Below are 22,411 nucleotides of genomic sequence, written 5' to 3'. Positions count from 1 at the left end.
TTAGTGGTGTAGCTCTTTTCTAGTTTTGATGCACATATTTGTCAAAATTTGCATTTTTGTCAATTGTACTTGTTTAATCCTACATTTTACAACTTAAAATGCTCCATACGGGCACATCTAGACTCAAAAAAAGGTTCCATTTTTTTGTTGGAAGTGTGTTATTTTTTGTCTACTTTCTAGATCTATAATCAGATTGTACGGTTGTGTGGACAAAAGTGTCACCTTCAGAAATAGGGCCTTTCTTTGCTTTGTATTACTTCTGAATTGTTGTACATTCTAAAGAATAAGATCTATAATCTTTCAAGAGGTTGTAACAAGAAAAATTAGAAGTCCGCAAGGACCAAAATTGGCAAGTGGCTATTGTAATCACACTACTTATAAAGTGCTAACAACATCTATTTTGGGGGGGTTTCTTGATTTAGTGAAAGCCGGGGGGGGTTCTTGGTGATGTGTTCCTTCTTTTTTGCAATTTTCTTTCGTTTTCTGCAATTTGGGAAAATTTAAGTTTCGATAATTAACTCCTCATAACTATGCTACATGGTCAATCAAGATGTGGTATCATTTAATGCACAATGAAGTTTCTCAATATGTAGATGGTACTTTTCCTAAACTAGTAGGTGATAATGTATCAACAAGTGATATTTCAGGTTGGGTGGCAATGGATAGGAAAGCTCTAGGTGATATATGTTTGGGGGTTGATGACAAGATCATGTATCAAATTAAGAAGTCTTCTACATCCAAGGAAGCTTGGGATACCCTCGAAAACCTATATTGTAAAGTGTTTGAAGAGGATGTTTTCAAAATTGAAGATGATCTTGTCTCCTTAGATCCTAAGTCATTTGATTCTATACAGGATTTCATCATTAAGATTAATGAACTAAGGACAAATCTTACTGATTGTGGGAGTTCTATCAACGATGACAAATTGATCTATCTCATACATAACAAGCTACCATCAGAGTATTCCACATTTGTTTCTTCTTTTAACACCTCAAAGACTACATTAGAGTCTACCTATAAGAAAGTCTCTTTTGATGAATATGTTGATATATTGGATACAAAAGAAAAGAAGTTGAAATCAATGGGGATTCTCAAATCACCTAAGTCTAAAGCATTGGTGGCCAACAATGATGGTTCTCAAAATTCAGCTGGTAATCTTCAAATAAAGGAAAGGGTAAGAATAAGAAGTGGAAGAACAAATTAGAGGATGCAAAAAAGACAACACCATAATCTAATCAACAAGGCAAGTCTTCCTCAAATACCAACAAGAAGGGGACAACAATAGGAGAAGAAAAAGTGTGCCTATTGCAAGAAAATGGGTCATGAAGAACATGAGTGTTATCATAAGAAGATTTATGAGTTGACCAACATCATGAAGAAACATAATGTTCCACTGCCTAATGCTTATAAATATAAATGGTTTTCTTCAGATTCAAGGACAAAGGGCAAGCACTCATGGAAAACAAAAATTCTTCAACCAAATGGATACTTGACTGGGGTGCCTCCTATCATATGGGTTCTTCAAAGGAGGATTTTTCTTCATTGAAATAGTCAAAGGTACCACACATCTTTGTGGGAGATGATAATAAAATGCAAGTTGAAGGAAAAGGAAATGTCAAAATGGAAAATGGAGAGTTTCAAGATGTTCTCTATGTTCCAAACCTAAGTTCTAATCTCCTATCAATTTACCAAATTACTCATCTCAGAGATGGACATAGAGTTGAGTTCCTTCCAGACTCAGTATAGGTGCACAGTCTAAAAGATGACTCATTGGTTGTAGTGGGGAAAGTGAATAATGACAAAAGGTTGTACTCTTTCTCCCATTTTGTGCCCAAGTCTCCTTCAAAGGCCTTGTTATCTCAATCCAATTCAAACATGCAATTATGGCATGAGCGGTATGCACATCTTTCCTTCTGCTATCTTCAACAACTTTGCACAATAGAATGGTCAAAGGTCTACCCCAAATCAACTTTTCCCATAGTGAATGTTTAGTAGATTCAGTGGATATGCATCCAGAGGGGAAGCTATAGAAAAGGAAGTCTTCAAGAGAACCAGTTGTTCTACAAATGGTTCACATGGTATTAGCAAGACCTTTTATAGTGATATCAGTCAGCCAGGGTTGCTATATACTTACTTTCATTGATGACTTTTCAAGATACACTTGGGTCTACTTTCTTCATCATAAGAATGAAGTGTTGGACAAGTTTCTAGCCTTCAAGATTCATATTGAACAAAAATCGAGGAAAGCCATCAAAGTTCTAAGAATGGACAATGGAAGCATGTATGTGAACAAAAGACTAAAAGACTTTTGCAGACTTAAGGGAATTGATCTTCAAAATCCACTAGCATTCAGTCTACATAAGACAGATGTTGTAGCATTATGGATCTAAACTCTTAAGTCTATGGTGAGTTGCATGATACAAGCCAAGTCTCTAGATCCATCACTTGAAGTAGAAGTAATTAGTAGTGTGACTCACATTCTTAACTTGTCTCCCCATCCAACCTTAGATGGAAAGATTAAGATTCCTTTTGAGGCATGGTGTGGTAGAAAACCTATTGTGACACACTTTAGAGTCTTCAGTTATCCTACATGGGAAAATAGATCTTCCAAGGGATGCAAGGCACAATCACCTCATCCTTGTACTTTCATTGGTTATGAAGACTGTGTGAAGGAATATAGACTATTGGATCCAAAGACACATCAAATTTTTGTGGAGAAGGATGTACATTTTGAGGAAAATTCACCAAGCTTGTCCTCTAATCCTCTCAACACATCATATCATGTGGAAACTAGTAGTGACACTAGTGATAGTGCTTCAACAAATTCAGACACATGGGGTTCTATCAATAGTTGTAGTGAGAGGTCACCACATCAGTATAGTCCACATGCATATATCACCATAGTGATAGGTCCAACACAGTAGGGTACATCCAATCTTCTAAGTCTAGGTTCAGTGACAGATTTGGGGGACAATATTAATGATCTGCCTCTTCTTCTTGATACAGCAACACCTTCTCCAGTTGTCATGAGGGCTCTATCCAACCCTCTTGTTCATTCTCTACATGATTGATCATCACAGGTTGAAGTGATTGTGGATACTTATGATCAGCAGTTGCAGAGGGCTTCTTCATCAGTTGAGAAAATAAATAGTTCTTTGAGACAAATTCTTCAGCTAGTTGAGTAGGTTTCATAGAAATCACTTACCTATGGGATTCTTTCCACGCGTAGTAGAAGCGTCTCATTTGTACCTTTGGCATTGTTTCTTCCCAAGGGGAGGAATACCATTCTGCAGTCTTGGATCAGCTTCTTCATCAGAGCAGTCACTAGTAGGCATTCTTCTTTGGGGGGAATCTATCCTATCTCTCTTCCTCTTCTCATTTTTCTCTATATACTGGATGTATGTCATAATTGTGGGGGGGGGGGGGGGGGGGGGGTCTTGATTACTCCATCCATCCATACATCGTATGTGTTTTTCATCTCTCTTTTTGTGGGAGGGTTTTTCCCATGAGGTTTTCCCTCTTTCTCTGCTTTATGATAGATTGCATTTCATTATGTACATGGGTACCTAACATGGCCTAGTAGCTGAGACCCATCATGCACTTCAGTCTAGATTTCATAAGCTTAAGGGCATTACCTTAAGTTGCACTTAAGGAGGTGTTGGTGTAAATAAGTATTTACTATTTACACTTTACTTAAGTTTACTTAGGTTAATGCATTATTTTATTATATTGCATTATTTTATTATATTGCATTATTTTATTATTTATTTAGGTGAGACACTTAGGAGTTTGTGTACTCTCATGAGTTGTCATGTTGACAACACACAAGTATGCAACTCTATTTTAGCACATGGTGTCTACAACACTGGAGTTTGCATCATTCACTGAGATATCATGTCGGCAGCACAATTATACACACTCCCTTTTTAGCACATGTTGTCTAAAACACTAATTTGCACGATATACCATTGCAGGCTTATCCTCACATCATCGCACTTACTTCTATGCTTAATGGAAGATAACCCATATCTAGTGGACATGTGCCTGGTTGTATGACTTATCATGTTGCTGACTTCTATGCATTCTAGAAGCTCTCCAGAGGCCTTTATATACAAGCACTCCTAGTGTACTTTGATATGGCATATTGAATGAATATATCATCATTCTAATCATACTCTCTCTTTGGTCTACTATTGTGCTTGTGTCTGAGTTCCTTGGTCTTGGGTGAATTATGCCCTAAGCCAAATTCTTACAATTTTGAAAGAATATAAAAGGAAAGAATTCTTAAGGCTCAATTTGATGAATATGTCCCATTTTGTTCAAAGTGGGGAAGGTTCTAAACATTCAAGCACATCAAACACACCAACAACCTATTCAGGTTTTTATAAGGATGTGCAAGCTCAACTAGGGGATGTCCTCAAAATACGCAAGGTACGTGAGGCCCAAATCCATAAATGAAAGAGAATACTACCAAATAGCTAAGAGGAAATGGTAACCCAATCTCCACCTTCACTTCCGAAAGGTATAAAGTTCTTTGGGGCTTAGCCAAGATTGACAATATTGTTACTTCCAAGAGACCTATCTTTAGATTCAAGCCACGCTATTTATAATCCACTAGAATACGAGAGTTGAGGTCATACCCTAGAGTGATCACTTCTCTAGGTAGGTCCCCTAGAAAAATAAAAATCAAGATCCCTTATTTAGTTTCCCCTCAAACTCCTTAACTAGGATGCAAGAAGAAAACATTAATAAGAAAATCTTGGGGATTAAAAGAGAAAAGGGGTTTTTTATTTTAAGCTCAAATCCAAATGTGAACCATTCATTTAAAGCCATTTTTCAATGTTGGAACGACACACCAAAAAATTTGACAAAATAAATAAAATTATTTTACAATGAGAAATAAAACAATGACACTATTTATAATTCAAATGAGAAGGTTTGGAATGAGTGCACCTTGATTTCACGCTTTCCATTTTTTCCATTTTTTGCTCTTTAGACCTCCAAATTACCTTCACAAACTTCAATCAAGTGCATGAAATCATGAAGAAATAGGAAAATTCACATGAAAATATATTGAACTATTTTATTCCATGAAAAATGACAACTCATATCATGCATTGAAGTTTGTGCAAATAAAGTGCAAGTTAATCATGATTTTTAACCTAGTCAACAAGATTGGACTTATATGCCATGAATTCAGACTCAAAACACTAAATGTAGAAAAGAGACCCCTATCAAAAATTAGAGAGATTTTCAAATATGTTAGAATTTTGAATTGATCTTTTCGTTTGTGCCCTAGGGAGCAATTTGTCAAAACAAACTAGTTTTTGCAAATTGAATTATTGAGCCTTAATATAATCTCTGAAATCAAAATACAAAGAAGCAGCCATATTTAGAATTTAGAGACCTTTCCAAAAATGTAGACTTTTCTGAAAAAATTTCTAATTTGTGCCCTAAAATAATTTTTCATGAAAATCAAGAAAAATTTATAAAAAATAGAAAATACCTTAGGCAAATCTGAAAATTTTACTGAAGCTTCTTTGATATGTTACCAACCTGCAAAAAATAATTTAGGTCAAAATACCTAGTTTTTTGGGAGATATGAATCGATCTTTAAGATGTAGGGTTTTTCGTCTCCAAACAAATCTGCATAAGGGGGTTAGCTCCAAAAATATCTAAAACCAACAAGCAAAGGTGGGTTACCCCACAGTGGGTGCCAAAGAATGTGTGCTAAAATGTTGACACACTTCTATGAATCATTATATCTAAGATTGCTCAAGAATGAGGTCTTGAGTGACACCTCATAGCTCTTTATTCATGGAGTGCAAGGGTTTGTAATGGAGGCCCTTAGTTTGACCTAGTTTATGCCTATGCAAGTACACCATAAAATGAGAGATTCAAAGATTAAAATATGCATGCAAATGAAGATGCAAGCTAATATAAATGATAATCGTGCAAACCAATGTAAGGATGGAAACCTAATCTATGAAAGAAAATAACAATGTAATATTAATCCATGAAAGCAAATAGAACTCTAAACTAATATGAAAATGCAAAGATGAAACCTCATGATGGAAGCCATGGGTGCAAGAGAGATAAAGACAAGAAGAGAGAATTTACAATGAGGCTCCAATGTCCAAACCTTAAGGCTCAAAATCCTTCTCCAAAATTACTCTCTAAACCTATAGCATAACAATACTATAGCAACAAAAAAAAATCTCTATATCTCTCTCTATATATATCTCCCTTTATCTCTCTATATCTCTCTATATTTCTCTATATCAAATTGAGAAGGAGAGGACTCCTTATAAAGGAAAATGTGGAGGTGGAGGCTTCTCATAACCAATATGGGATAATAGAGTTTGATCCATGTGAGACAAAATTTCACCAATGAGAAAAGTGGAGTGTTTGAGAAGAAAGTGGAAAGGGGAGAAAGAGGAATCCCATTTAGAGATATGTGCATCTAAGTGTATAGGAAAAAAAGAATTATTTATTTAATTTTTATTTATTTTATTTCCTTTTTCAAGTGGGATTTAATTTAATTAAAAGGAAGCAAGTTCTTTTAATTAAATAAGAAATATTTAATTAAATTAATGAGGAGTTTTTCTCTTAATTAATTAGATGTGGATTAACTATTTAATTAAAAGAGAGGTTTCCTTTTAATTAATTAAGACTTAGGATAAAATGATCAAACCTTAGGAAATGTTAATATAAGTGAATTAATTACAATTTGATCAAAAAAATTGATGTGAATTGACTTAATAAAATATTGCAAACTATTGATTCAAGAATTTTGATAAATTGAATAATGGGGGCCCATAGTCTAGGCGACCATTTTACAATGCATACAATAAGAATCTCACTACATCTCAGATGTCTAGTCTTCTCAAACTTTTGCAAGAAAGTCAACAAGCCTTTGCATGTGACTACATTGATATGAAGGGGTTAGACCCTAAACTTTGCACCTATATAATCTATATAAGTCATGAGTGTAGGCTAGTAAGACAAGCCCAAAGGAGAATTAATCTCACTTTGAAAGTTATAGTGAGGATAGAATTGCAAAATCTCCTTAGTGTAGGTTTCATTTACCCTATTTCTGATAGCCAATGGATTTCACCTATAGTAATCATCCCAATGAAAGGGGGGAAATGGAGAGCTTGTGTAGACTATAGGTAGCTTAATGAAGCCACTAAAAAGGATCACTTTCCACTACCTTTCATTGACCAAGTGCTTGATAATCTTGTCAGTGAAAGGTATTTTTCATTTCTACATGGCTTTAGTGGATATAAACAAATCCAAATATCACTAGAAGATCAGGCTAAGACAACATTCACTATCCAAGGGGAATATTTGCATACTTAGTCTTACCATTTGGATTGTGTAATGCACTTGCTACTTTCCAATGAGAAGTTCTTGGTATTTTCTCTGACATTGTTGTTGATTGTGTTCAAATATTCATGGATGAATTCACTACTCATAAAACCACATTTGAGGAGGCACAAGCTAACTTGGAGAAGGTTCTTAAGAGATGCAAGGAATGTAACCTCTCCCTTAATAGTGATAAGTGTTACATGATGATGGAAGAAGGAGTTGTCTTGGGACACTACCTTTCATCTTTTGGAATCCAGGTAGACCCTACAAATATTGTAGTCATCAACACAGTCCCCACACCAATAAAGTAGAAAGATGTTAGGATTGTCCATGGTCATGTTGGTTACTACAAAATATTCATAAAGGATTTCAGCCAACTTGCCACCCCTTTGTACAACTTATTGAAAAAGAAGGATTAATTTGAATGTACAAAAGACTATGAGCTAAAAGATGTTTTGACAAAAAAATCTATTCTCAGAGGACCTAATTAGAATCTAACATTCCAAATCCACACTGATGCATCTGACTATGCCATTGCAGAAATCCTAGGATAGAAGGAAGGTATTTTTGAACATGATATTTACTATATTAATAAAAACTTGCAAGGTGTTGAGATAAATTATATTGTTACTGAAAAAAGAGTTGTTAGCATTCATCAATGCACTAAATAAATTTAGGCACTACATGAAAAATTATGAAGTATTTGTTTACTTTGATCATTATGTCGTCAAATACTTAATCAACCAACCTACCATTAGTGGTAGATTATCATGTTGGTTAATCATGATGTAGGAATTTGATGTCAAGATAATTGACAAACCAAGAAAAGATAATGTGGTGACCAATTTTTTTATCAAGATTGCAAGTGCCAAATGATCCTACAGCATTTGATGATAGCTTCCCTGTTAAGCACCTATTTTCTATTGATTCTTTCAATCCATGGTATGTGGACATAGCCAACTACCTTGCTATGAGAAGAACATCACCTCACTTCTCGCCTAAGCAATGCCAAATTTTGGTTGAGAAGAGTTTTAACTTCTCGTGGATCTCAGGATTTATGTTCTATACAGGCCTAGACTAGGTCACTTGAAGATGTGTTCAAGAGGATGAGACTTATGAAATTTTGTGGGCTTGTCATGATGAGTCATGTGGAGGCTATTTTGTAGCAAAGAGGACATCTTATAAAATTTTGACAACTAGATACTAGTGGCCTACTTTGCATAAAGATGCAACAAACCATACTAGGAATTATGGTAGATGTCAGCGCATGGGGTGCCCAAAAAAGTCTAATGATATGCCCTTGCAGCCTCAGATAGTGGTCATGTCATTTGACAAGTGGGGTATCAACTTTTTTGGACCCATTGAACCATATTCTCATGAGAAGTCATATATCTTAGTATGTACTGACTATGCCACAAAGTGGGTCAAAGCTAAAGTAATGAGGCATGTTAGGGATCATAAAGTTGTTGGATTTCTCTACGAATGTATATTCACCATATTTGGAGTACCACGAGGGATAGTTACAGATCAAGGATCACAATTTACCTCAAATTTTATCTCAGAGTTAATGAAAGAATACATGGTGTGCCATGGTAAATCTTCACCATATCACCCTAAGGCCAATGGCCAGGCCAAGATAACAAACAGGGAGATAGAGTCTATTTTAACCAAGACAGTTGTTGTTCACAAAAAAGATTGGGCTACCTTTTTTCTTGAAGTCATTTGGGCTTACCGTATAATGTGGAAAAACACAATTGGGTTTACCCCTTTTGAGCTAGTGTATGGAAAACTACCATCCATGTCTATTGAGTTTCAGCATAAGATGCTTAGAACAACTCGGGACTTGGACATTGATCTTACTAGAGCCCAAGTAGACTGGTTATTAAAATTGAATGGATTAGATGAATACAAGAAATCTACACTCCACAACATTGAATTGATCTAGCAACAAAGAAAAAAATGGCATGATAAATTCATTTAAGAAAAGAATTTTTTTTTGGGAGATTGGACACTGTTGTATGATTTTGGGCCCTATGAGATAATCTTAGTATTTGATAATGGTATAGTTCAACATTCAACCATTAATCCTATCTGGTTCAAGCTACTTGTCAACGAGCATAAACTTAAAATCTACAACAAACCAATCATTTGTGAGGAGTTCCTACAGCAGTTCCAACACAAGGAAGACACATTCATTCTTGCAATCAAAGCATCTGGGTCTCATACCCAGACTTTTACCAAATCTTAATTCCATTCAAGATCTCCATAATAAAGATTTCATGTTTTGTGAAATTTTTTCTCCATAATACACTCCACCTCACCTTCTCTCTCAACCATCTTTACATACCATCCCATCTCTCCATCAATGTAGGTGATATTTTTCATAGAACTTTCCAAGATTGTGCCACATACCATCATACATATTTTATTTTACTCATTCTTTATTAGGAATTCATGGCATTTTAATTTTCTACTCTTGCATTTCCTACCGTGGTGGGACCGATGCCCTTTTCTTTTTGGCAGGGGGGGGGGGGGGGTATTATATTTTCAAAATTTTCAAATTTTCATGTAAACATTGATTTTCTTGTTTACGAGATGACTATCGGCAGGTGCTTGTTGATCTGTCCTTCTGTAATTGCATCATAATTTATGTAAGGAAATTAAAGATATTAAAAGTTAAAGTTCAACTTTTAATGATATGTTAGTGAAATATTTGGGGTGGTAGGCTTGACACGAGAGAACTATTATGAAGTTTGATGCAAGTGAAGATATCATTAGATTTAGTGCACTAAAATCTTTTAATTCCAAGAAGCAAGTAGCATTTGGTACGTTTTTTTTTCTGTCTACAACATCTAGTGTCGCAACACTATGCATTTTGTTGATTTACGATGGTTGTGCTCTATGAAAATACCAAGTCTAAAAAAATTAAATTTTTTGTTCAATAATGGGATGAGACCTTTAGAGACATGAGTCGGTGGATCATGGAGTTTTGTTGGGTGATGCTTCCTGTTGTGAAATATTCAGAAGAAAAGGATGGTTGGACTACTGCTTGAGTCTTAAGGGGTTCAATGAAGAAGTTTCTCTAAAATTTCCAAGCAGTTTGAAGGATGGATTTGCAATGGTCAAAGGCTTAAAAATTGAATTTATAGAGGATATTATGGATGAAGTAACCGGTTTGCCACAGGAAGGTGAAAAATGGGTAATGGATCTTGACTTGTGTTTGGATAGGGCTCAATTTACTTTGCATGATGACTCTTTGATGGACATATACAAGAAGCAAGGCACTTCCAGAGTATCCTTACCCTTGGAATTCATTCAGTCAGTTGCATTCATCATCTAGTATTTCCCCTATGAAGGGCACTACAAGTATTTTCATGGCCTACATTTCAAAATTCTGGGTCATCTTCCGTATGACAATAGACTGGTAAATCTTCCCAATTTCCTATTCAATATTGTGCAAAATAAAGTTTTATTAGTTTAGTTAGGAAAAGACTAGTCTATTTCACATCATTGTTTGATAAAGTTAATTTTAAAGAGAGAATTAAATAAACAATTGATTGGGACATGGGAAGAATTTGTACAAATGAATGAGGTAGAACCTAGGTTGGTTAGCCGATCCACTACACATGTTAACAGAGCAATGGGCACGGTGAGAGAGAGGGATGGAGCGGGCGAGAATTGCAATTCGAATCACGTTGTTTCAAATCTGGAGAAAGGCGGGAGACAGGAGACCACGTCTACAGGAGGGCATGCAGCAAGGCATGCAGCAAGCGCAGGGCAGGAAACGGAGGGGAAAGATGAGGACGCCTCAAAGGATGGGGACCCACGGGTTTTGATGCCCTATCCAGGTGAGAAGATTCCCCCTTCCCCCCATGTGGGTAGTGGGCTGTCTGAGACATGGGGACGCTGGTCAAATCTATTCAGGATAAAACCATCAGGTAAATCGTCTTTCCCAAAATTCATTGACAAATCTGATAAGGAGAAAGGTATTTTTGCTCTGGAAATCCCTAGGGAAATCATTGACCACAATATCCTAAGCATGGCAAACACTCTGGTAGGAAAATTTGTAGGGCCAAGACCTAATATTGATGTAGTGAGGACATTTACCAGGAGAAAATGGGACCTTAAAGGGCATGTAGATGTGACTGTTATGGCCAAAGGCTTCATGTCTTTCGAGTTTTCTTGCTCGGAAGATTTTTCTCATATACTATGCGTTGGGAACTGGTCTTTGGGCAGATCCAACCTAATATTGCAAAAATGGACATCCAACTTGGATTTGAACAATGATTTCCAATCTCAGGTTCCAGTTTGGTTAAGATTTCCGGAACTTCCTTTAGAATATTGGCATGAGGATGTCTTTGATGGCATAGCTAGGACCTTTGGAGAGCTCCTCTCCATTGACCCTGTCACAGCTGCTAAGAAAAGATTGAACTACGCAAGAATCTATGTAGGAGTCATCGAAGGCCAGGACATGCCTCAAGTTTTAGAACTACAATCTCGTCTGGGAAACAGATCTCAAAAGATTGACTATGAAAGTGTGCCTTTCGCTTGTTTCCATTGTAAGAAGGCTGGCCACAAGGCTGGTTCATGTCCACTTTTCAAAGGGAAGAGTACGGTGGGAAAGCCTCGTCCACTAGGGGGGATAAAAGATTCTCTAGATCCCAAAAAAGAATGGAGGAAAAAAGCATCGCTAGTCAAGGCAAATGGAGAGGCAGAAGAAAAAACAAATTCTGCTCCTAATGCGCCCCAAGAGGAATCAGGGCCTCCTCGGGTGACTGGAAACTTAGGAGGGGGAGAAGAGGAAGGAGTGAAAGACGATTCAACACATCTCCCCAATGTGAAGGAATCTGAGAAGAAATCTGAGGAGATAGGTGAAAAAATGACTCTCCCCCCTCTGGACTCTCAGGAGGATGACTTAAAACTATCCTTTGTCCCGAACTCCATGGAAGAACCAAAGGAGGGGGAACCCATCCCGGTGTGTTGTCCCCCCCCTTCAACAGTAAATAGAATCATAGAGAGGCTGTCTGCATCGACAATGGAAGATTTGGTGAGAATTGATGCTTGGCTGGACAAAGGACTAGAAGGAGAAGAGAATCCCTGGACGGAAGTCAGGAGTAGAAAGAAGAAGAATAGCAAAGACCCTTCTCCGGTATCTCCCCCTTCTACTAGAAGCATGGCCAAGGCTGATCTCGGCCACAAATCTAACCTAGTGGGAAGGAAAAACAAGAATGAAATCAGGAAAGAGGAAGCCAGAAGAAACATTAAGGATGGTACGCAGCGCACCATCCAGGAAGCATGTTCAGTAGTTAAATCATGAAGATCTTATCTTGGAATATTCGTGGACTCAATGGAATCCACAAGCAAGAAGTTATTAGAAACATGTTAAGGGACCAAAGGCCTGATGTGTTTCTAATCCAGGAAACTAAAATGAAGAAGGAAAGGATGGAAAATATTAAGTTCGACAATAGCATGAAGGGCATAGCCTCTAACTCTGAAGGAGCGTCTGGAGGACTACTGTTACTTTTCAATGATAAGTATTTCAATATAGTAGCTGAGTATGATGAAGACAACATTCTTTTCTGCAGAGTACAACATTTGCACACCAATGATTCTTGGTATTTAGTGAATATTTACGCCCCCAATAATAAGAGGGATAGAAAAAACTTCTGGACCAAAGTTGGTAATATGGTGCAAGATTGTGACATTAAGAAAGGTATAATCATGGGAGACTTTAACACACCGCTAGAAGATAAAGAGGAAAAGGCAGGTATGCCCCCGGATTGGGAAAGTAAACAGGATCTCTCTAACTTCATAAATAATTTGGCCCTTATGGACGTAGAGCTTAAGGGCGGATCCTTTACCTGGTCAAACAAGAGAAAAGGCCATGATTGCATTCAGGTAAGGCTGGATAGAGCTCTTATATCTTTGGACTGGCTTCAATCCTTCAGCTGCAGACTATCCCTGCTTCCCAGAATTGGTTCGGATCACTCTTCCATTTCTCTTGTTGTTTCCCCTCTGGTACACAGGAGATACCATCCTTTCAGGTTTGAGAAAATGTGGACCTCTCACCCTGACCTCATGGATAATATCAAGCTATGGTGGGGGATAGAGGTGGAGGGCTCAACCATGTTCAGAGTCACCAAAAAACTTAGCAATGTGAAGAGGATGATTAAAATTTGGAACAAGTCTGATTTTGGTCACATCTTCCATGAAAAGAAAGAGTTATTTGATAATCTAACTATTATCCAAGATTGCATTCAGAAGGAAGGTTACACTGAGACCAACAGGGTTTCGGAGCTCAAAACCCTGTCTAAAATTCATAACATTATTAATAAGGAAGAAAAATTCTGGAGGCAAAGATCGAGGATCACCTAGCTAAAGGAAGGAGATCGGAACACTAAGTTTTTTTACCTAACCACCCTCAAGCATCGTGCTAGTAACAGGATCTATGGTATCAGAAAGGGGCAGGAGCTGTTATCTGAAGAATCTGCTATCTCGGAAGAAGCTGTTTCCTTTTTCTCTAGCCTTCTTTCTGAGGACCCTATGCTTTCCAATTTGGACCAAGAGGATTTGTTACACTGTATCCCTCAGCTCATTCAACCTATCCATAACAAACAGCTCTGTGCTATTCCTAAGGCTTCAGAAGTTAGAGAGGCTCTCTTTTCTCTGCCTGCTGACAAGGCTCCAGGCCCGGATGGTTTTCCCACTTTTTTCTTCCAAAGGTTCTGGCCGGTGATCATGGGAGAGGTTGTTCAGGCTGTCCAGGAATTCTTTGGAGCCAAATCTATTCTCAAGGAGCTAAACTCGACTTTTGTGGTTCTCATTCCTAAATCCCCTGGGGCGGACTCGTTGGACAACTTCAGACCTATTAGTCTATGCAACTCTCTCTACAAGATCATCTCTAAAGTTCTCACTTTAAGAATGCTCAAGATATTGCCCATGTTAATCTCGTAGCATCAATCGGGTTTTGTTCCAGGGAGACAAATTTTGGATTCTGTCCAGATGGTGCACGAAGTCATCCACTCTCTTGAGGCATCCAAACGGGAAGGTATGCTTCTCAAACTGGATCTTTCTAAAGCTTATGACAGGGTGGACTGGTCTCTCCTTGGGAAGGTCCTCTCGACTTTTGGCTTTGACAGTAAAGTTTGCAAAATTATCTCTCAATTGGTCTCCACCTCCTCCTTGGTTGTTCTGGTTAATGGAATCCCTTCTAATTTTTTCAAACCTTCCAGAGGCCTCAGACAAGGAGACCCCCTTTCGCCCATATTGTTCATCATTTTAGCTGAATGCTTAGGAAGGTTTATAGACCGCAGAAAGCATGAGGCTTGTATCAAAGGGATCCTTCCCTCCTCTAATTGTGTTCCCTTCACTCATCAGCAATTTGTTGACGATACTATCTTGGGGGGGGAAGCTTCTGTCAAAGAGGCCAGAGCCCTGAAGAAGATTCTTGATACTTACTCCAGTGGGACGGGTCAGCTGATTAATTGGAACAAAAGCTCGCTCTTTTTCATCAATACCTCTGAGTTTAGACAAAGTAAAATCGCCAGGATTCTGGGTTGTGGGGTAGGCTCTTTCCCCTCTACCTATCTTGGTCTTCCCTTGGGATCCTCACCCCCGGAGTCTTTTTGGAATGATATTTTGGACAGATTCAACAGGAAGATGGCTGGTTGGAAAGGGGTCTCTCTTAGTCAAGCGGGGAAATGCCTCTTAGTCAAATTTTCTCTTCAAAATTTGCCAATCTACGCCCTGAGCCTCTTTGGAATTCTGGGGAAAATAGCTGAAAGAATGGAGAAAATCCAGAGAGACTTCCTCTGGAATGGTAATGAAGGGAAGAAAAGATATCCTCTTGTTGCTTGGGAGAAGGTTTGCCTCCCTATGAGGTACGGAGGCCTGGGCATTAGAAAGATCACTCACCTCAATAAGGCTCTCCTAGCTAAACAAATTTGGCGGATCTTCAGTAGCACCGGTGAATGGAGGGACACCCTGGTAAAAAAGTACCTTAGAAGACCCACTCTTCTTTTCACCCTTTTTAATGAAGATATCCCAAAAGGATCGAACATTTGGAATGGGATCATGAAAGCCAGGGACCTGGCTAAGGCCAGGATATCATGGAAATTGGGAAATGGGAAGGACATCCAGTTCTGGTCGGATAGATGGCTTTCCCAAGATCCACTTATCAATAACCCTGTTTTTGAGAGATGGATTCAAGCTTGTACTGATCAAATTGGGTCCAAAGTTTGTGATTATTGGAATGGCCAGGAATGGAGTGACCTATCCCTCATCTCTGAGGACTTGACTCCTATAATGCTTATGCTCAATTCCATGATTCCTATCAATTTGGGGGATGAGCTGGTCTGGAGGGATAATCCTAATGGAAGATACTCTGTTGCCTCAGGCTATAATTCCCTTTGGAGCTTAAAAGAGAAGGCCCCTTGGGCGGAGGCTTGGATTCCGGGTCTCACTCCAAAGATCAACATTTTTTACTGGCTGGCTCTTCAGAACAAAATACTTACTCATGACAATCTCATGAAGCGAGGACATGTTATGCCCAGTAGATGTCCCTTGTGTAAGAATCAGGCTGAGACCGAAAATCACATTTTCATCTTATGTGACTATGCCAAGGAGGTGTGGAATGTCATCACACATGATAATGAAACCCTCTGGTGCAAACCGAATAATCTCATGGATTATTTCCATCAGTGGAAAGGTCTTTGTATGATTGCTGGTCGGCAGGATCACTCGGACTGGATTTTACCCCATTTTTGCTGGGGAATCTGGAAGGAAAGGAATAATAGAATATTTAGAGACAGAGAGGAGCCGGCTATAATCCTTGGCAGGAAGGTCTCGAAGAATATAAAGGAAAATCTCCAAGTGCTGAAGGAGGAAGAAGAAGAAGAAGGGGACAGAAAGATAGCTAAAGAAAAAGACAGGAACCTCAAAAGGCAGGATGCTAGCTGGCTTCTCCCCCCAGATGGTTGGTCAAAAGCCAACTTTGATGGGGCCTCCAAGGGTAACCCAGGCCCTTCAGGCTGCGGTGGAATCATAAGAAATAGCTATGGGTAGGGAATAGCTGCCTTTGCTTCCCCGCTGGGAATCCAGACTATTCATCTGGCTGAAGCAAGAGCTGCGAGTAAGGTGGTCAAGTTGGCTTTTGAAGCCGAGATTACTAAACTCTGGCTTGAGGGGGACTCCAAAAACATTATTAATACCATTAATGGTATCTCCCCTCCCTCGTGGACGATTGCGAACATAATTGCTGAGACTTGCGCCACTCTCACAAAGTTCGATAAGGTCCATGTCACTCATGTTTACAGAGAGGCAAACCCAGTCGCTGATTGGTTTGCTAATAAAGGGGTTAACGCCACCAATAATCTGTCCTGGCATGCCAAAAAAGATTTTCCGGCGGAGGCAAAGTTACTCATCGACCAAGATAATATCTTGGGAAGGACGGCTCAAATCCAATGCAATTATGGATAATAAAGATTGCTTAATAAATGGTAAGTGCCATTATTGGCATCGTGATTTGCACCAGCAAAAGGGGTTTCCTCTGACATTTCGACACATTCAAAAGGACGATACCATTATTTTCAGAAAGGGGTTTATTCATGGGTATCATAAAAGAAACATCACCATTTTTTTGAATGCAAATAACTTGCACAGATCAGAGTTCATGAGAATTGTGGAAGTTGATCAGGTAAACATGACGGGTGAGAGGAGCAAAAAGGAGCCGGTGGGGGAAGTTCAGAAGTGGAAGAATAAGGCCAAAGTTTGGAGAGAGCTGGAAAAGGGTGGGGTTACTAATTTCTTCGAGAAACTGCATGGCTCGAATCCTGAGATCACTAACAGCATGGTGAATTCGTGGAATAATGGTAAGGTTAAGGTGAACGGGGTCTACTTTCAAATTACTGAGGATGTGGTTGCTGAAGTCACGGGGATTCCGAAGGAGGGGCATAAATTTTTCAGAGACAAGAAGATGTCTTCTAATGCTATCAAGGATTTTGTGAAAAACACTGAAGAGCTGAACAAGCTGGGCAAGAAAGAGATGTTTTTTTGTAACGGATACTATAAAGAAGCTCTAGAGGTATGTTCTCTACGCTATCATTGAATATATAACCTTAGACCCCAGGTTTGATAGGGTTAGGACTCACCATTTTGTGATTCTGAATCATTTTCGGCATGGTAGTAAGATCTCCTTCCCGTATTATCTTTTTAACTCGATGAACAAGGCCATTTCTAGTTTTAAAAAGAAAGCTACCATCAACCCGGCACTGCATGAGGGTCTTCTGCTTCTGATTCATGAGCATTTCCACGCTCAAACCATTAGCAAAAACCCTATCCAGGGGGCGGATGTTGACAAGAGCAGCTCCAGTTTTTCCTCAGATTCTGACGATGTCGAGAGCATCAGCTCTGATGAGGTTTTCGAGCACTCAGGTAAGAAGACTAAAAGCCATAAGAAGGATTACCCCTCTATCAAATTACCCAGCAGAAAGAGCCCTAGAGGTCATACCCCAGCTAAAATTGGCTCTGCTGAGGAGGAGGAGGAAATGGATACTGATGATTCTGACAAGGTTTCGAAGGAGGAGCTGGATGAGGAGAAACTGAGAAAAAGACAGAAGAGGGAAGGAGAGAGCATGGAGCGATCCAACAGTCAAGGAAAGGATTCTCTGCCCATTCCCCTCTCCCCTATACATCCTCAGCCTCCTTTGGAGGAAAATGATAACACTGGACAGATTGAGGGGGAAGTGCAAGTCAATAACAGAAGGAAGGCTTGGAAGAACTTCAATGTGAGAACGGCCACTATGGGAATTTACAGAGAGGCGATGAACCCCCAACTCCTGGTGGATGACCTCAAGAAGCCTAGACTCAATGAGCTAATTGATCCGGCTATGGTGGCTATCTCTGATAATGCAAGAGAAATGGGTATGAATCTGTTGAACAATGCCCGCAATAGCATGATCGACAACTTCAGATCGATTAAATGGCTTTTCCATGAGCTTGAGGATGTCAGAGATAGGGTTTCCCAAATGGAAAAAATCAAGAGCAAGACAGGTGTTGAAAGCCAAGGCGACCGGAACAGCTGGGAGACTCTGATGGAGAGGAGAGTAAAAAATATTGAGAACTACAATCACAACCTGGCTAGTCAAATGATCTCCCTCCTCGCTTCGATCAATGACAACATCCTCTCTCTCTTGGATAATCTCAAAGACAGGAACCAGATGGAGGAAGATGATAAACAGAACAGAGACAAAGATAGGCTGGATGTGGAAAAAGTCAAGGATAGCACTATGGAGTAGGATCTGACGAACGCCCAGGATCATAAGGTAGAAGAGCAACAAGAGTGCGCCGAAGCTGCCTAGACCATGCTCGAGATGGAGAAGTAGTCTGCTTGGTTTGGTCTCTATCCTTTGGTTTTTGTTTCTCCCGGCTTTGGCTTGTTGTCTGGTTTCCATTTTTTCTGGTTGGTTCTCTGGCCTTTTTAGCGGGCAGTTGTTTCGGGCTGGGCCTTTGGGCTTATTTTCAGTCGTAAGGATTATGATTTGGCTGGGCGATTTTTTGCTTATTTTCAGCCTTTCTTGTTGATTAAACTTATGGGTTTCAGGATCCCTTAAAACCTATTTACCTTATCAAAAACCTAGGTTGGTTAGCCCTAGAAGCCAAGATATTGGCCATAGAGAATGAACATCTACTAGATTTTCCAAAGTCATCCCAAGGATAGAAAATGTTCCTGAAGGTTCTCCTTCCAATTCTAGACCACCTAGGAAAAGAATGTGCAAAATTGGTGCCTCCAATTCTAAAAGGAAGAGAAGTAAAAATAAAGAAACCACTAATGACCCTAAAACCCCACTATCCATAAAGACCAGGTCTACCACTAAGGGAGAAAGGGGTAAAACTATGGAACTAAAAGAGGGAATATCATAGTAGCAACCTGGTAGTAATAATGATAATATTGATGAAACCTTACATTCGTGTGGGGAAGAAACTTTAGAGAAACCTCCTGAAGCATCTATGGAGGAAATGACCACTAGCGGGAGGAAATGAAAGAATCCTCCAAGCTCACCCATACCCCCATAAGAAGGACTACAAGGCTTTTTTTGAAAGCAACAGGGATGCTGAGGCTTTTGTTCTAATTATTAACTTGGAATCCTTTGAATTTGTGGAGAAGTCCTTTTTGGAGGGTGAGTTTCAACAAAATGTAGCCAGTGACATTGAATTCAATAACCAGAATCCACTAAAAGAAATTAACCCTAATGTTAGCTATATACTTATGAATAGTGATGAGGATTATAAGGAGTCCAAAGAGTTCAAAGAAAAACCTATTATGGAGGACATTTTTGGGGATTTAGAAGACCTCCCTTCTGAAGAATACCTAGAATTTAGACAAGAGAATGTTGAGGAAGTTTTAGAAAAACTTAATTAGGATGGATTAGAGATGTTGGCTAAGGCAACAACTGAGTCTAGTGAGAAAGAAAATGCATTGACAACTGTTGTTCTATAGAAGGGAGGATCCTCTACACCACAAAGTATAGTAAAAACTCCTCACCTAGCACTTGACTAGGTAGATATTCTCAGTCAAGAACCCTTACTACTACTTTGATTTGTCTACACCCCTAGCTACAAGGATAGATCCATATCAATAATTGTTATGGGAAAGGGCACAATGGAAATTAGAAAAAGAAAAACCAAAATGTACCATTAATGAGAAAGGCCATCAATTGGAGCAGAAATTAGACCAAATTGAGGTCTTGAAGAGACAGATTGAACAAATCACAAGGTTGATTCGTAAGCTTATGGTATATAGATCACCTTCTCTGGTGTATGAATTATTCCTTAAGGAACAACTTTTTAATTTTAAATTGACAATAATTGTAGAAGGACTTAGTCCCTCTATTTAAATTCCTCATGAATTTTATGGTGCATTCCAATCTGCTCCAATAACCCTGCAAGATTTTTTGTGTGAACTATACATGTATAACTTGGGAGTGCCAAATGATATAGAATGGAACTCACTCCGTTATGTAGGAGATGTGCAATTAAGGGTAGTTGTGTCCTAGATGCATAATGAAATAAGCATGGAACACCAAGCTACACCATACAAAGATAATGAGATGAAAACTCCCTTGTTTATGACACCTGAAGTTCAACATTCCTAGTGGACATTTCTAGACTAGATTTCTATTACAGGAAACCCCAGCGGAGCTAACAAGGTATACCCAGTAAGAGAGCAAGCCTTTATAGATTGGGAACAATATTCATCTTATGATGTTGTAGTAGCATTCAGTGCCTCAAGATAAAGATGGATATGGATCTCACATGATTTGAAGACAAGGGAACCTCACTCTCAGTAGAATTTAACTCTTGCCACAATGAGAGTCCCATGGTACATCAACTTGGGAAGGAGCTTGCATAATTACTAGCTTCCATTAAGGTTTCATCCTCCTATACTCCTATAGCCATTGCTAGCAATGAATGATAATGAAAAAGATAGTGATATGTCTATATAAGTCCAACGATGGAAAAGGCTTAAAGAAAATCATGGGTATTTTGATTATGTTAAGGATGAGCTTGGGGAAAAGACAGCTAGTGACTGGAGAGTTCACGCCACAATCTAGAATTTCATCGAATGTTGGGGACCAGAAATAGTTTAGTTGGGAGGAATGGTGGGCTCCAAAAGTCCATCTTTCTTAGTTCTTTTTATCTCCTTTCAAGTAGTTATTTTGCAAGAAAACATGAATTTATCCAGTTTTCAAGCATATAAACTTATGGTTTTTATGTATATGTTGTGTGTGTGTGTGTGTAGAGACATGAAGTATAAATATGGATAGTTTAAAGACATGATATTTGCTTGAATTCATGAATAGGAATGGTATAATGTAGTAGTTATACATGTTGATAAATGTTTCCCTGCCTATGCTATGTTTTGGGTAGTTTTCCTCTTGTAGCCATAGGACTTGCAAGAGTATTAATTGAAACTTTACACCTTTTTATTAATATTGATGATGATTATATATATTTATATGGAACGTTGTTTGCACGTTAATTATTTTGCAAGTAGTTACAGTGGGCATTCAAGGAGCAACATTGTGGCACTGGAATAGTCAACGGCAACCATGGATTGCAAGACCTTCGCAAGTGAGGAAAAATATTTTTTGTTGCATGCAATGCATAGATGTAGTTCCCTCAACATGTTATATTCCTAGAGGATTTATTCATGTTTAATGTTATTTCGCTTCTGAAACTTTATGAGTCTATAACTGATCCTCATTTATTGAGTGACTTAGATTTAGGAGGTAGTTGTAAGTTTTCCTTCAAATAAATGATTATTGTAACTTTTTAGAGAAGAAGTAGAAAGAGTTGAATGAGTTGATTTTCACAATAGAATTATTGTGATACTATTTTTCAATCAAATGTAATCTTTCTCCATGAATGAATAGAATGCATAGTTCAAGTTTATATCTTTTATCTTGATTGTATTTTCTATTCACTCATTCAAGGGGGGCCACTTGATGAGGGAATCATTCTATTAGAGTAGAATTCATTTTCCTATTCATTTCTAAGGTAGAACTCTATTGCTCTTGTGGCCACTAATAACAGAATTGGTAGATTATTCTTGCAGCATGGGTAGTTAGAGTAACTCCTACCCATGATTACATGCTTTGTTAGAGTAATTTCATTTACTAGTTTTAGTTTAGTTTTCCTAAAGCTCAAGCATTTGAATTATGTAGATTAGTCTTAAGATTGAGAAATTTTAAAGCATATACTTTGCAATGCCATTCAAAGTTTACATCCCTAGTCAATAATTAAATGAGACTGAATAATTCTTTTAGAAACCAATTAGGGTGTCTAATCCTAAATAGGTAGTCCATTGTTGTAGGTTTTTGATACCATTATTTGGCCAAGCAGTTTCCATGGTAGATAAATCACTTACCCTAGAGCCCCACTATAGTGTGTTATCTTTCAAAAGAATTTGGATTTTTACTTATTTCATGGTGTCTCATTGCACTCTTCCCTTCTATGGTCTCATAGGATTTATGATTGCTTT

This window comes from Cupressus sempervirens, chromosome 3 (assembly GCF_028749045.1).
Source record: "Cupressus sempervirens isolate cs-2001-9-10 chromosome 3, ASM2874904v1, whole genome shotgun sequence".
In the NCBI taxonomy this organism is placed as follows: domain Eukaryota; kingdom Viridiplantae; phylum Streptophyta; class Pinopsida; order Cupressales; family Cupressaceae; genus Cupressus; species Cupressus sempervirens.
This window is presented reverse-complemented; position numbering follows the sequence as displayed.